A 15,639-nucleotide genomic window follows, 5' to 3' on the forward strand; every position below is an offset into this window, starting at 1 on the left:
AAGACTAAGGTCTATTTTCTTATAAAGAAAAAATATTCAGACTGATGCAAAGTTACTTTCTTAGCATAAATTCTAGAGTTATAGTTAATACCTTGCCTGGAATACTTGGGCCAAAGTCCAGCCATCTTTGTCGGGCTACTTATTCTGTAAAACTGCAGTTTTCTCTTCTATGCCATTCCATCATATTTTGCTGGTCATTGTGAGAATGAAATTAAAGTAAGCATGAAAAGCATTTTACACAACACATAATATTTAGTAAATGTTCAATAAATAATTAATTAGAATTTAAATTTTTGTGTAGCTCACTTTAATAAATAAAATTCTAACATTTTCTACTAGTAATGAAGCAAACTTCTTCAAATATCAGGCCTTGTTAATTTCTCAGCTTTTACTCTCATGGCATGAAGTAACCTAAGTACATACATTGTTATACCATCATTTTGCTATTTTTGGAGTCACCTTTCTGAACAGTATATTGATAATCACAATAAAAAATTAGACAACACAGCAAAAGGGATCTCAAATCATAAATTTAAAAGGAAAAAAATGTATATAATTTAACCCAACAGCTGAACATAAATTATCCTAGAACAATAAGGGCAAAAAAATGGTTAAAGAATAGAAAGTAAAATTGTGGGCTAATCTCCGTAACTTCACTAGACAACAAACAGTGCTTTCACAATCTTGATCAAAGATTTTTCTTTTCAACTTATTTTGGATGCTGTTGTTCAAATATGTATGATCTACTTAGGCTAGAAGGAGGAAATGTATCAATTTGGTGCCTACTAAAGCAATATTTACTTGAATTAGATTTAGCAAAGTATTTCAACGTTATAAGATGGGTAAAATGTTCAGACATAGATCTTTTCTGGGGGAAAATATATTTATAATTATTGCTTTTAGAAATTATTAAAATATAGTTAGTTGTGAAGCAATATTAGTAATGCTGGACTGTGTGTCAGATCTGCTACATATCTGACAGACAACATTTAAGAGCTTTATTTTCTGCATTCTTCAAATTGAAATACAGCATTTTTTCAAATGTAACAAAAATAATGGTAATATTCTTTGAAAAAATTTAGCTCTGTATTTTAATACCAACAGACTTGAATTATGAGCATTCATGGAGAAGGGATTTATTAGGAGCTGAAATGACTATAGAATACTGTCATTATTGGTTTAATTCTGACTAGAAATTCTCTCTGAATGTTTATGGCAGTCCTATTTTTGATCAATGAGTTAGAGACTTGAACCAAATTATCTCTCTTCTGTTTCTCTTTCTTCCTTTCTCTTTGTCTGGCTTTCTCTGTCTTGCAAATGGAAAACATCATTAGGTATACACAGAATATAATTTGAAACTTCAAAGTTTTTATGTGATCTGAAAATCATGCCCATTTCTAGTCATATGTGTGTGTAATCAGTATTCATAAGAATGTCAATTTATGCATTTTCAATTCTGTTAGATTCACTGAAATCATGTTTAATATTGCCACACATTTTTTAGCATGTTGTATTTAATATTGTCCTTATTAATATAACAGAAATTCGATTATTCATTAAAGTAAATGTATGACACAGAGAAATTTTAGATTTGTACTCATATCTCTTATGTTCATATCTCTTATGTTTTTTACAAGTGAAATGTTTTTCCGACCTTATAATGAAAAATAATAGGTTACTGAAATATAAATGACATTCAAATTAATTTTATTACATAGGCAATTATACAACTTCTAATATGATTCTATGATTATTTATCTTACAACACAAAATTGTGCCCTAGGTATAGAATGTATTCGTTGTTGAGGAGTTTGGACAGTATAGCAGCAGCTGCTCTAGGTAAGATAATCAGGGCAGTCCATTCTGAGAAGATGACATAATATACACACACAGAAATATATAAATAATTTAAAGGCACAGTCTCATTTTTGTATGACATGCTTGTTTGTCACAGTAGGAATAATTGTCTTCATCATTTCTTGGTCGTTTTCTTGCTTAGTAATGTTGATCCTGAAGATCAAGTATGTTTTCAAAAACACTTTAGCATGGAGTAAGAGAACAATGTAGATTGTTCTCTCTCTCCCTCTCTTTCCCTCTTTTTCTCTCTCTCTCTCTCTCTCTCTCTCACACACAATCTCACCCTCCCTGTATGTCTCTCTCTACACACACACACACACATCAACATTCTGATCGCCACATAAAAAATTTCTGAGATCTTTCATTTCTATGACTTGATTTATGAACAATAAACCTGGGTCATGTAATAAAATGTAACTTAGTTTATGCATGGAAAATATAGCTTAGAAAACCACTATATATATACTATAAATAAACTGACAAATAACAGATAACGGGGATACAGTACAATACAGTTACAGAAACATAGTGATCTTATAAGTGGTAAGCAAATTGGACTTCGAGTATAGATAACACATATTTGTTATTGTTTTTCAAGTTATTTTTAATTTTATTTTCTCCAAATCTCTATTCTCTGGTTAGTCTATTTATTTCCAGATGGCATAATTATGTTTCCAAATTTCTAAGATTCTGCCCTTATGGTTTAACTTGTTTTATTTATACCAGAACAGCTGACTTCAACAGCTGTTTTTTCCTGAAATAGATTTTAGTCAATAGTTTGCCATTTCCATCAATTCAGATCATCTGATTTACTACAGTAGAATATTTCTATGGAGTATTTTAGGAGTTTTCTTGTACTTGAAATGAAAATTTAACATTAGATGTTTCAAGTTGTTTGGCCAGTATCTCCCTGAAACTTTCCAATGAACCAAATTAATACATACTCATTTAGCATTGATATTACCAATTGAATAATATGGATCACTAATTCTTCTTTTGATAGGTAATCATACATATCTTTGCCAATTTTTATTAAATTCAGGTGTCTCATGTTTCTTACATGTCAATAATAAGTTGTGTTGGAATATTTTCCCAGTTATGCTATTTACAGTTTTTAATTTAAAATTTAAGTGTACTTCACTGCTTTAAATACCAAAAGATTCAATACACTTAAAATTTATAAATACACATTTAAAAAGGAAGTTAAGTTAAAATAATAAAATACAGATGCTCCTCAACTTATGATGGGGTTGTGGCCTGATAAACCCATTTTAAGTCAAAAATATAAGCTGAAAACACATTTAACACCTTGATAAAACTATCATAAAGTCAGAAACCCCCAAGCCAAACAATCACAAGGCAAGAATTCTCTGCAATACAAATTTCACATAATTTTTACATAATTTTTTAAATTGTTTTTTAAATATTTTGATAATGTTCAACCATAGAGGGAAGCAAGGGTAATTAATGGGTGCAGATACTGAATTTCGATGGAAGCTTAATGGTATTCAGAAGGAAATTTATGCTTTACTTGCTTTTATAAAACAAAATGAATAATAATTTCATATTTTACAAAAACAATGTTCAAGAAATGCATGATCCAACAAAAATAATGTGTAAAAAAATTCATGAAGAAAAATATAAAATTGATTGAAAGATCTTTGAAAGGCCTAGGTAAATGAGTAAGTTCACCATGTTTCTCTTGAGGATGATACACTGTGAAAAGGTGCATGCCAGTTATACCTACATCAACCTACAAAGGCAATGCATTCTTTTTTTTTTTTTTTTTCTTTTTTTTTGAGACGGAGTCTTGCTCCATTGCCAGGCTGGAGTGAGGTGACACGAGCTTGGCTCACTGCAACCTCCGCCTCCCGGGTTCAAGGGATTCTCCTGCCTCAGCCTCCCGAGTAGCTGGGAGTATAGCCGTACACCACCACGTCCAACTGATTTTCGTATTTTTAGTAGAGATGGGGTTTTACCATGTTGGCCAAGATGGTCTTGATCTCCTGACCTCGTGATCCATCTGCCTAGGCCTTCCAAAGTGCTGGGATTACAGGTGTGAGCCACCATGCCCTGCTAAGGCAATGTATTTTCAATCAAAATGCCCCTGTTTTATTTTTAACCCATTCGGTATGAGTAAACAATTAATATTATCATGTTTATTAAAATGAAAAGCCAAGAACAAAGGTGTCAATTTTGAAGAAGAAAGACGTGAAAATTCCACATAATAAACATTGTGGCTTACTATAGAATTATATATTGTAACACTGGTGAAAATTGTCCAGTAACACAAATGCAGAGACTGAGGTCTGTATTTTCTTGTTGGCTCTAGTTATCAGTTCAGAGACACTCTTAACTTCTAGAGGACTTTCTCTAGCCCTTGAGCATAGCCCCGACATGGCAGAACCAGAAACTGACATCATGTGGTTCTCATATCACATCTCTTGGGGCTGCTTCCACAGTCACAGATCTCTCTGACTACAGCCAGGACAGTTACTCCACTTTAAAGGAGCCATGTGATCAGACTGGGCTCACACAGATAATCCAAAATAATCTCCCACTCTCAAGGTTCATAACCTTAATCACATTTGCCAAGTCTTCTCTCCCCTTTTTGGCATAAGATAACATATTCACAGGTTTTGAGGATTAAAACCTGAATTTCCTTGGGGATCATATTTTTCATTCTATCCCATAAACTGACGATGAGATAGGCAAGTTGATAGACTGGATATGTACAGATCAGATATAATATATATATAAGAGCAATTTTAGCTTACTGTCTGATACTTTTTAAGACTAGAAAGATATTTATTGAAAAATATTCTGTTGTGCTCATACATGTTCTCTTGATATTGAGTCCAGTTATTTTTAGTACTTGGTGCAGGGATAAAACAGTAGATACATTGACCTTGCCTAGTTTCCATCTATCTAGAGAATCGAATCTATTATATCTGAAGCAGAAACATGTTTTCATTGACATTTTTACACATAATTTGCATCTAGAAAAAATGTGGGGACAGAGCTGCTCTGTCGTCAGGTCTGCTGAAGGAAAACGTCACCCTCCCCAATCAAAACCAACTATTCATGGATCAACTGCTTTATTTGACACAAGGAAGAAATTTTGGTGAGAGCAAGAAACATTCCTCTGCTTAAACTGAAAGACGGGGACAATATTATCTGTAGCTATCACTCATTGATTTCTAGATATTCAGAAATCACAAGTTATCTCTTGTATCAGAATCACAAGTTATCTCTATTACTTGTGTATCTATTTCTCAAGCATAAAACATCACAATAATATTAATCTACAATGCCTAATTTTTAAACTCATATGTGTAGTGGTTCTTAAATTTGAGTGTGCTTCAGAAGCACCTGAAGGACATGTCAAAACACAAATTGTTGGGAGCCACATCCAGAGTTTCTAATTTATGTGTACAATATATAGCCATACAAATTTGTGCATATGTAAACACTGGCATGATACTTGTTTACAAATAAAAGAGTAGAAACAAAACATACAAAACAGAGCACTATTATCTTTCTCCTTCACTAAGAGATCATCAACATTAGCTGAAGATGTTTCTTTCCTTGTAATTTCTTGAAGGTAAAGATCTTCATTAGGTTAAAAAATAATAATAAAGTCATAAATCGGTCTCTAATCTAGCCAATGAACAATCACTTGATATCCCTGGTCTCAGATATAAGAAGCAAACCTAGCTCAGTAATCTCAACTGAAATAGTTATAAGGGTGAAGCCTGGGATCTCTGCAGAACCCAGAAGGGTAAAAGAACGGAGGGGAGGTCCAAGAATAAGGGAATTTAAGGAACCCACTAAAAGGAGGCTGTGTGTAGACTGAAAGGTGACAGGAAGGCAAAGGAAAGAAATGCTTTGCCCACACTCTGGGCTCTAGATTATCAGGATCAGCCATGACTAATAATAAGTCAATGGCTTGTCTGTGCCTGTGTACCCCACCAGATGCCATGGCCATGATGGAAAGGCTATGCTTTTGTGCACTATCACCCAGAGTTGTTGAACTGTGATGCAATAATCAGCAGCCTCACTTGTAAACTTGCCATCAAATTGAGCAAAGCACACTACACCATTACATCCAAATTGTTAGTGGAGGGGTGCCAGGGAGTGAAAGTAGATTCAGCAAACACAGTTATCGTGCCAAGAGTAGGCACTCAGTGAGAAAATGATGCCATGTAGACCACTGGGTAATGTGAGATTCAAGAATAAGTGGGCCAATGAGAAAGCAAGGAGCATACTCTAGAGTGCCTGTTCTTCTGGAAGTTTCCACTGAATTTTTCAGAAGTTATTACGGTAAGAGAGGTAGCTAAAGGGCAGCTGGATAGAGTGTGATTGATTGCAGTTGTCATCCTTCTAAGTATATGTGCAACTTAAGAAAAATAGTAGTTTTAAAGAAAGCTTCCTTGAGAGCCCTTTTTACCAATTACCACTACTTTACCCTTTCATACAGGTGCCACTGAGAAAAATGGAGAAAAAGTAGCTATTCCAGATGCCTATACTCTTCAATATTATTGTGCAGCAAAGGGTTAACTCAGCAGGTCTAGCTTGCCCAAACTGCAGATTCCAAAGGTCTTCAGGACCAGCCTTTGATCAGTTCCTGAAAGATAACCTCTGAACTCCTGGAATCTTTTGAAATACAAAGAGTGCTTTTGTAGATTTGAGACCTTGGGAATGCCAGTTTATGCTAACAATGTGATTAATGGTAGATGCTTGTTTTCTGTTCCTAGACTTTGGGTCACACTGTACCAGTTTGAATTCTGGGGGTTCTGGGTCGGAGTAGCTAAGGTGAATCAAATGAGAGCCACATGCCTATAGATTTACCTTTAAGTCATATAGGTAAAAAACCTGTAAGGCATATAAGTCAAAAACCCTGGGAACCATGGTTCAGGTGAACTTCTCTGATTGTCACCATTTTACATGTGCTGTCACACATCGTTGCTTGGAGAATTAAGCACTGTTTCAGTGATTCCAGTGAGAAAGGACAACTAGAAGCTTGTTCCTGTTCTCTCTTGGACCATCTGCCATAAGTGTCTTTTCTCTTGCTATTTTTAAGCTGTATCTTTTAACTGTAATAAACGATTACCATGAGTGTAACAGCTTTGCTGATTTCAGTGAGTCGCTGTGGTGAATCTCTGAACCCGACAATGGTCCTGGGCATCCCTGACACAATTACTCAAAAAGCTAACTGTTCCTCCATAGTGACAGAAATATGTATCATGAGTGTTTTTGGCAAAACCAATGAGATAACTCAGTGTATTCAGAATACAACAATACACTACACATGCATACGCACACACACAGACAAAACTAGGACTCTGTGCTGGAGGGCTTGTGGTAAACAAGAGATAAAATTCATAAAATTCAATGTAAACTGCATACAAATTATTTTACTTACATAATTGTTCCTATATTTTTGGTATTTATGATTTATGGGCTTGTTTTCATATTTGGTTCTAGGTGACTCCCACTCGAAATATTTTGTTGTATGAAGAAAAGGCTAAGCATGAGGAGGTAGAGCCTATCTTTTAAAGAGTAGTAATAGATAACCTATATGACATAGGCATTGGATTAGCAGGAGACAGGGCAAAAGGTCTCTCTTTTATCACGAATAAAATAATAGAGGAAGATGAGCTGAATTGAGGAAGATAGTAGCAAAAGAGGAAATCACCTTCACACCTCTTTGAAACTAGTGATGCTGTTCTTAAAACCTCAGCTGACCCGAATGTCACCCTCTAAAATAATCAGAATGTCACCCCATTTTATGAATAATTTACTACCATTAGCCAAGAACTGTCATAATAAATACTCAAGTCTACGAGACTGTGATGGGAATGGCATCCCCAAGATACAGTCAGTGGTTCCGGCTGCTTGGCTCCTCAAACAAAGCTTTAGTTGAGTTTTTGATGTCCAAATCCACCCAACAAATAATCAGAGTTCAATTCAAGTTCAGGCAACACTGCATTTGAGTCTTGGATTTACTACCAGAGTTTTATTTCTTCTCAGAGGTATTGGGTGTGAATGATTAGCATAGGTTATTTTATAAACTCTGTGGACATGACTGGAATCCAAGCTCAAAATCCTCATAAACTTCAATTAATTGGAAAGTCTAACTTTGTGATATTGATTAGGGTCAGTAATTGTCTGATCTTTGCTTAGCAATTACGGATAATTGCAATGGCGTGCATTAATTAACAGAAACATATGGCAGTTAAACATATTTCTTTATTAATTTTTACTGAGCTGATGTTTGTGCTAATTAATATGAGTGTACTCTAGAAGGCAATAAACAATAACCTCACAGGTACACATGTTGGCTTACAAATACCAGGTTCAAGAAAGGTTTGTTTCCCGGATAGAATGCAGTAAATTTTTTAAAAATATTACGTATGCTTGGTTCTGTGCAATTTTAGATTTTATGATAAATTTTAACTTTTGTATTTTTAAAATGTTTGCATTATAGCAGTAAATGATTTAATTTCACTTTCCAGATTAAATTATTTATGTATCTATTCATTTTCTCTTATGCCTATTCCCTAGTTTTGTTCCCTGCTGTCCTGAGTGCTTAGAATATATATATACACACACACACATATATTTTAATATAACTTTTGTTTTTGTGCAGGTTTGTTGTATAGGTAAACTTTGTGTCATGGGGGCTTGTTATACAGATTATTTTGTCACCCAGGTATTAAGCCTCGTACCCAATACAATGTATCTTTAAATTGTATTTATTCTTTTAAAATACGTAGATCGTGTATTTGACTAATGTAAATGACATGTTGCTATAGATATTTCCTGTCGTGATTTTTTACTCAGCATTGTTTAAAGACCTATTCACATTGCTTGCCATACAAGTAGCCTTTTTGGCTTTTGACTCCTGAAAGTATTTCACTGTTTGTATTTCATCTATCCCTCAATAATGTGCCCCTACACTGCCTTCTACTCCTTACCACCACGTACCATTGCAATTAAAATCTCACTCTTGGCTTGTTTGGGAAATTTATAAGAATCTTTCTAGGATTTTTGAGCCATGAATGCTAATACTTAAACTATCTAATACTGCCAGTAGGGTTGCACCTGTGTACATTCCTGCAGGAAGGGCAAGATAGTTTTCTGTTTTCAGAAAACTTCTCAATTTCAACCTTACTCACTTTTTGCCACACTGATATATGTACAGCAGCACCTTACGAATGTTTTACTTATTCTACACACTAAAGAAGTTGACTGTCTCTTTAATTGTTAATGATTTACTTTTGCTTTTCTACAAATTGACTTTGTCCATTTTTCTATTGTTTCTTTTGCTTTTTGGTCCATTTTAATTAGGACTTCTTTTGTATCACAGATACTCTTTCACCGTTGATTTTATGTTTTGCAAATATATTCTAATATGTTAAATCTCTGTTAAATTTGCACAAGTTGGATTTTATTGAACAGAAACTCTAGACTTAGACAGTGAAACCTTAGTATGATCAATTCAAACTTATTATTTATTCCCGTATGATTTGTGATTTATTTTGGCATGTTCAGTGTAGTGCTTAACCATTCCTAAGACATAAAAATATTTTGCATATTTCTATACATCATGTTTTTTAATTTGCTTTTATACAAGTTTTACATTAATCCTAGGTCAGACATTTTAAACAGCATAATTTTAGTTTTACTCTCTTTCATGTAACAAACCCATTTTCCTAACACTACATTATAAATAGTTAAACTCTTTACCCTTTGACTTGTGAGACCATATATTTTCTACATAAAACACTTATAAATGTCTCCAAATTGTGTATGTCTTTGTCTGATTATCTGTTCCTAATCCATTATCATACTGCCCTTATCATAATGTCTTTATAACACACATGCTAAAGCCTATAGGGAAAGGACTTCATTGTGACCCTTATTTTTTCAAAGTTAATTTAGCTCTGTGTGGTCCTTTATTTTTAATTTTAAAAGGTTTCAAGACTCTTGAAATTGTAAAGCCTGATACTATGATGACTATTACTCCAAAACTCATTTTGAGTTTTTAAAAAATTATCATCGTATTTAATTTCATAGGTAAAATCTTCCATGCCATTATTGACATTTTGATTGTGTAGGGGTTTAAATTATTACAAATAATTTTACTGTGAACATTTTTTCTGGGTACATACATTTATGATTTGTTTAAACAGATATGCCAATGGCTAAGATTTGGTCTTTGTATCCATATATGTCCAATTTTAGTGATTAATGTTTGGTATTTAGTATTTATTATCAATTTTAGTAAAATTGTTTTGCAAATATAAATTGTATTTAATGTGATCTAGTAGAACACGCAATTTTAGTAAAATTGTACCTGATGTGATCTAGTAGAATATAGTAGTTGTACCAAATATTATACTCAGTGATAATGTATGAATGTCCCCTTTGCTACAAATTTTGCCACTTTCATACTGTCAAACATTTAAACATTTTGCCAACATACTGTGTTTGAAATGTGGTTCTACCCTGGAGTTTTAACTTGCATTTTCTAGGTTACTATTAGTATTGAGCATCTGACTAGGTTCCTGGAGGGCCCCAAGAAAAGCTGCCAGATTTATTTGACTGGCTGCCTATCTGTGGGACTCTAACTTACATAAGAGAAAAGTAAATCACATAGTACTGGAATTTCTTTGTATGCACAACTAAGTCTAAACTCTCACTAATACAGAAAACTTGGAGGGTGCCTGACATTTTCTGTTTGGGTCAAACCTCATTTTTAAAATAGACAAATTTTAAATAGTTTAGATTTAACAGAAAATTTGCTGAGATAGTACAGAAAATCTCCATACATTCTGCACCCACCTTCCCTTATTATTATCTTATATTTGCATGACCCATTGCTGCAATGAATGAAAGAATACTGATACCTATCTTAGTTCGTCTGGGTTTCTGTAACAAAATACCATAGACTGGATAATTCATAAACAACAGAAATTTATTATTCACAGTTCTGAAAACTTCAAAGTCCAAGATCAAGGCACCAGCAGATTTGGTGTCTGGGGAGGGCCCTTCCTCATAGATGGTGCCTTCTTGCTGCATTTTCATATAGCAGAAGGGGAAGGTGTATTTCTGGGGCCTTGTTTCTAAGAGCATTTATTGCATTCATGAGGCTTGAGCCGTATGACCTAATCACCTCCCCTAATACCATTATGTTGTTGGTTAGGTTTCAATTTGTGAATTGTTAGGGGACACAAACATTCAGAGCATACCAATACCTTTCATTTTATTAAAGTCCATAGAATATTTATATTCTCTTGGTTTTAATCTGATATCCCTTTCCTGTCCCAGGATGCAATCACGTTTGTTGCCGTGCCTTTTAGGTTCCTCTTGGCAATGATAGTCATTAAGACTTACCTTGTTTTTGATGATCTTGACATTTTGAGAAGTACTATTGTAGGATTTGCTTTACAGGAATTTGTTTGATGTTTTTCTCGGGAGTATATTGGGATATATGATAAGTTGGATTCCATTCAAATTAAAAACATTTGCTCTCCGAAAGACACTGTCTAGAGAATAAGACAAGCCACAAATGGAGAAAGAATATTTGGAAAGAAATATTTAATAAAATACTGTTGTCTTCAATATTCAAACAACTCTTAAAACTCAACAATAAGGAAATGAACGAACAGGCTGTGGCTGCAGTCCCAACTACTCGGCAAGCTGAGGTAGGAGGATTACTTAAGCCCAGGAATTCAAGTCCAGCCTGGACAACTCTACCTCCAAAAATTAAATAAATAAATAAATAAATAAAATAAGGTAAATAAAACAAGAAAATAAAAACAATTAAAAATGGTCAACATATCTGAACAGACACTTCACCAAAGAAGATATACATATGGTAAATAAGCATACACAAAGATGATCAGCATCATATGTCATTTAGGAATTGCAAATTGAAGCAATAAGATACCACTAGCTATTTAATAGAATGACTAAAGTCTCAAACACTAGCAACAACAAATTCTGATGAGGATTTTGAGGCAATGAGATTTTGGTAAAAATGAAAAATGGCACTGCCACTTTGGAAAACATTCTAGCAGTTTCTTAAAAAACCAAACACTCTCTAACTATATGACCCACAAATTAATCTTCTTGTCACTTACTTAAGTTCATTGGAAACTTATGTCCACACACACACAAATGCACATGGATGTTTACAACAGTTTTCTTCGTAATTGACAAAACCATGATGCCCTTTACTATTTGAATTGATAAGTAAACTGTGGTACATTCTGACAATTGAATATTATTCACTACTAAAAAGAACTGAGCTACCAAGCAATTAAAACATATAGAGAAAACTTAAATGCACACTACTAGATGAAATAAGCCAATCTAAAATAAAATACATACTATATGATTCCAAGTATATGACATCCTAGAGAAGTCAAAATGATGAAAAAAAGAAAATGATCAGTGATTGCTGGGGTAATGGGGGAGAGGATGATGAATAGGTGAAGCACAGGGTATTTTTAGGACAAGGAAACGCTTCCATGTGATACCATCATAGTAGACATATAATATGTATATGAATAGTCATTATACATGTCATTATACATTTGCCCAAACCCACAAAATGTACAGCAGCAAGAATAAAGAGTCAACCCTGTAGTAACTATGGACTTTGGTTGATAATGATGGGTTAATGTTTGTCCATTGATTGCAACAAATGTACTATTATAGAGGGGAATATCAATGGTGGAGGCTACGTGTGTGTAGGGGGAGGAGGTGTGTAAGAACTTCATATGTTTTACTTAATTTTTCTGTGAAGTTTTATTCTTATTTACCATAAAAAGAAAGTCTAAGTAAAAGATAAGGAATACAATTATGTACATTAAAGATGTACACTATTAAACCTAATGCAACCACTGAAATCATAAATCAAAGCATTATACATAATAATAAGCAACTTAAGAGAAAATGAAATCATAAAATGATATAACTACTCTAAAATAAAAAAGAAAGACAGGAAAAAGAGACAAATAGGCTATATAAAAAAGCAAACAGGAATATAATAGAGCTAAACTTTGTTATAGCAATTACCATATAAAATGTAAATAGTTTAGACACTCAAATTAAAAGACAGAGATTTTGAAAAGATCCGACTATATGCTGTCTCAAAGAAATGTACTTTGAATAAAGAAACAAATCGGTTAAAAGTGAATAAATGAGAAATATATCAAGCTAACCAAAAAAAAAGCTGATATGAATATATTACAATAATGCAAAGTAAATTTTAAAACAAAAAACCCCAATATTATCAAAATAATAAAAGGGTTAATTTATCATAAGAGCAACATATGGTTACAATTATGCTTATATGTAAACAATTATATTTGCACATTTAAAATAAATGAAGCAACCACTAATAAAACTGCAAGAGATATAGATAATGCCATAATTGCAGTTTGAGATTTCAAAGGAACTCACAGTAATTGATAGAACAAGTATACAAAGATCAGTGAGAATACACTGACCAACTGGACTGCAGTAATATCTATAGAAGCCTGCATCCAACAAAAATAGAAAACCCATACTATTTAGGTATACGTGGAGTACTTTTGGACATAGAATTACTCTGAGCCATAAAACAAATACCAATCAATTTAAAAATATCTTTTCTACTAATAATGGCATCAATAACAATCTACCAAATCACAAAATATCTAGCAGCCAAATAATTCACTTCTAAATAACCCATTATCCAAAGAAGAAATAAAAAGGGAAAATATAAATATAAGTTAAGCAGTTTTAACTGGAACATTTGGAAGTGAAAACACTTCAAAATACGTAGGATACTGCAGAAGCAGTACGGACATTAGGGAGTAATTAACTTATAGTGGTGAATTTCCACCTTAGAAAGGCAGAAATGTCTTGTTAAAATCTTCACCTCAGCAATCACCAGAAAAAAAGAAAACCTTAAAGAAAGAAGGAAAAACAAAACTCAATGTAAGGAGGAGAAGAAGAAAAAAAAGAATTAGAGTGAAAATCAGTCAACTGGAAAACAATAGAAAAATCAATGAAGCCAAGAGCTAGTTCCTTGAGAAGATCAATAAAATTGATAAACCTCTATCCAGATACATCAGAAAGAAAAAAGGGAGAACAAAAGATATAAGCATCAGGAAAAATATAGGATATTAAGGAAATTAAGTTACTAGTTAAGACAGTTACCCCAAGGAATTTTCCCAGTTCTCATGGCTTTACAGCTAGAATCAGCCAAATATTTAAGGAAGAAACAATACCAATTCTACACAAACTCATCAGAAAACAAAACAAAAACAAAAACAGAGTGAATAGAATAGTAGGTTAGCATTACTGCACTATCAATGCAAGACGAAGACACTGAAAAAAAAAAAAAAAACAAGTATTCCTCATAAATCTAGATGAAATTTGTTTTAAATAAAAATTGAATCTATCTGTGCAACCAATCTATCTATCTATATTAATAATTCTTGTACTAAATGCAGCTTATCCTACAAATGCAAGTTTGGTTAAACATTTGAAATGCAGTCAGTATAATTCGCCATATCAACAAACTAAAACATGAGAAATAAAAGACATCTAAAATGAAAAGCAAGGAAGTAAAACTGTCATTATGTACAGATGACATGATCATTCATAAAGAAATTCTAATGAAATCCATAAAGAGAGCTACTAGAACTAATAAATGAGTTCAGCAAGGTTGCAGAATAAAAGAGCAATGGACAAAATCAATTGCATTTTGAACACTAGCAATGAGCAATTAAAAATTGAAATGAAAATGTTTACCACAGGATCAATATATGAAATACTTAAGGATAAATCTGAAACACGTGAAAGACCTATACTTTGCTAAGAAATTAAAGGAGCTCCATCTAAATGAAAAGCATCCCATGAACATTAATCAGAGAATTAATACTGTTAAAATGGCAATACTCCTCAAATTTATCTACAGATGGATACAATTCCTATCAAAATCCCACCTAGCATGTTTCAGAAACTTGTAAGATGATCATAAAATTCATATGGAAATGCAAATGACCTAGAAATATTCAAAACAACATTCAAAACAATCTTGAAAATGATTGTAGTTGAAGAACTAACAATACTTGATTTCAAGTTTTGGCATAAAAATAGGTCCTTGGAACAAAATAGAATTTAGATTAGAAACTAGAGTTGACCTACATAAACAACAGATTTTTGACAAAGGGGCAAAAGCAATTCAGGGGAGAAAGTATAGTATTTTCAGAAATTACGTTGGAACAATTGTATATCCATATGTTGTTTTCCATTTTCGTTTTTTAAGAATATTTTTTATCCTTCATACCATATTAGAATATTAACCCAACATTGATCATAGGCACGAATGTGAAACATAAAACTATAAAACTCCTAGAAGAAAACGTAAGATAAAACCTTCATCACTTCAAATGAAACAATTTCTTAGATACAACACCAAAGCCAAAATCTATCAAAGAAAAAAAATGATAAACTTCTTTCATCAAAATGAAAGCTTCTAGTCTTTGACATATATTGCTAAGACCAAATGCAAAATATGTACTGTATGAAATAAACATTTACAAATCATATACATGATAAAATACTTGAATCCAAAATATAAAATAACTTTCAAGGCCCATAACTTAGAAACCAGCAATCCAATTTACAAAATGAGAGGTGATTAGAACTGGTAATTCATCAAGAATGACATAGCCAATAAGCATGTGAAATATGCACATGAAAAGATGCTCACTA

At 33.0% G+C, this 15,639-nt stretch overlaps 1 long non-coding RNA gene across 3 annotated transcripts in view; it reads left to right on the top strand.

Annotated features, from left to right (window-relative positions):
• Nucleotides 1–15,639, top strand: part of LOC108582943 — a 73,432-nt gene that overhangs the window by 1,829 nt on the left and 55,964 nt on the right. For 2 of the 3 annotated variants that reach the window (XR_004178532.1, XR_004178530.1), the window contains exons 3-4: nucleotides 1,784–1,839; nucleotides 4,861–6,180. This is a non-coding gene — a long non-coding RNA (uncharacterized LOC108582943). The remainder of the gene's footprint in view (nucleotides 1–1,783; nucleotides 1,840–4,860; nucleotides 6,181–15,639) is intronic. The other variant, XR_004178531.1, reaches the window with a different exon arrangement.

This window comes from Papio anubis, chromosome 15, assembly GCF_008728515.1.
Source record: "Papio anubis isolate 15944 chromosome 15, Panubis1.0, whole genome shotgun sequence".
NCBI lineage: Eukaryota > Metazoa > Chordata > Mammalia > Primates > Cercopithecidae > Papio > Papio anubis.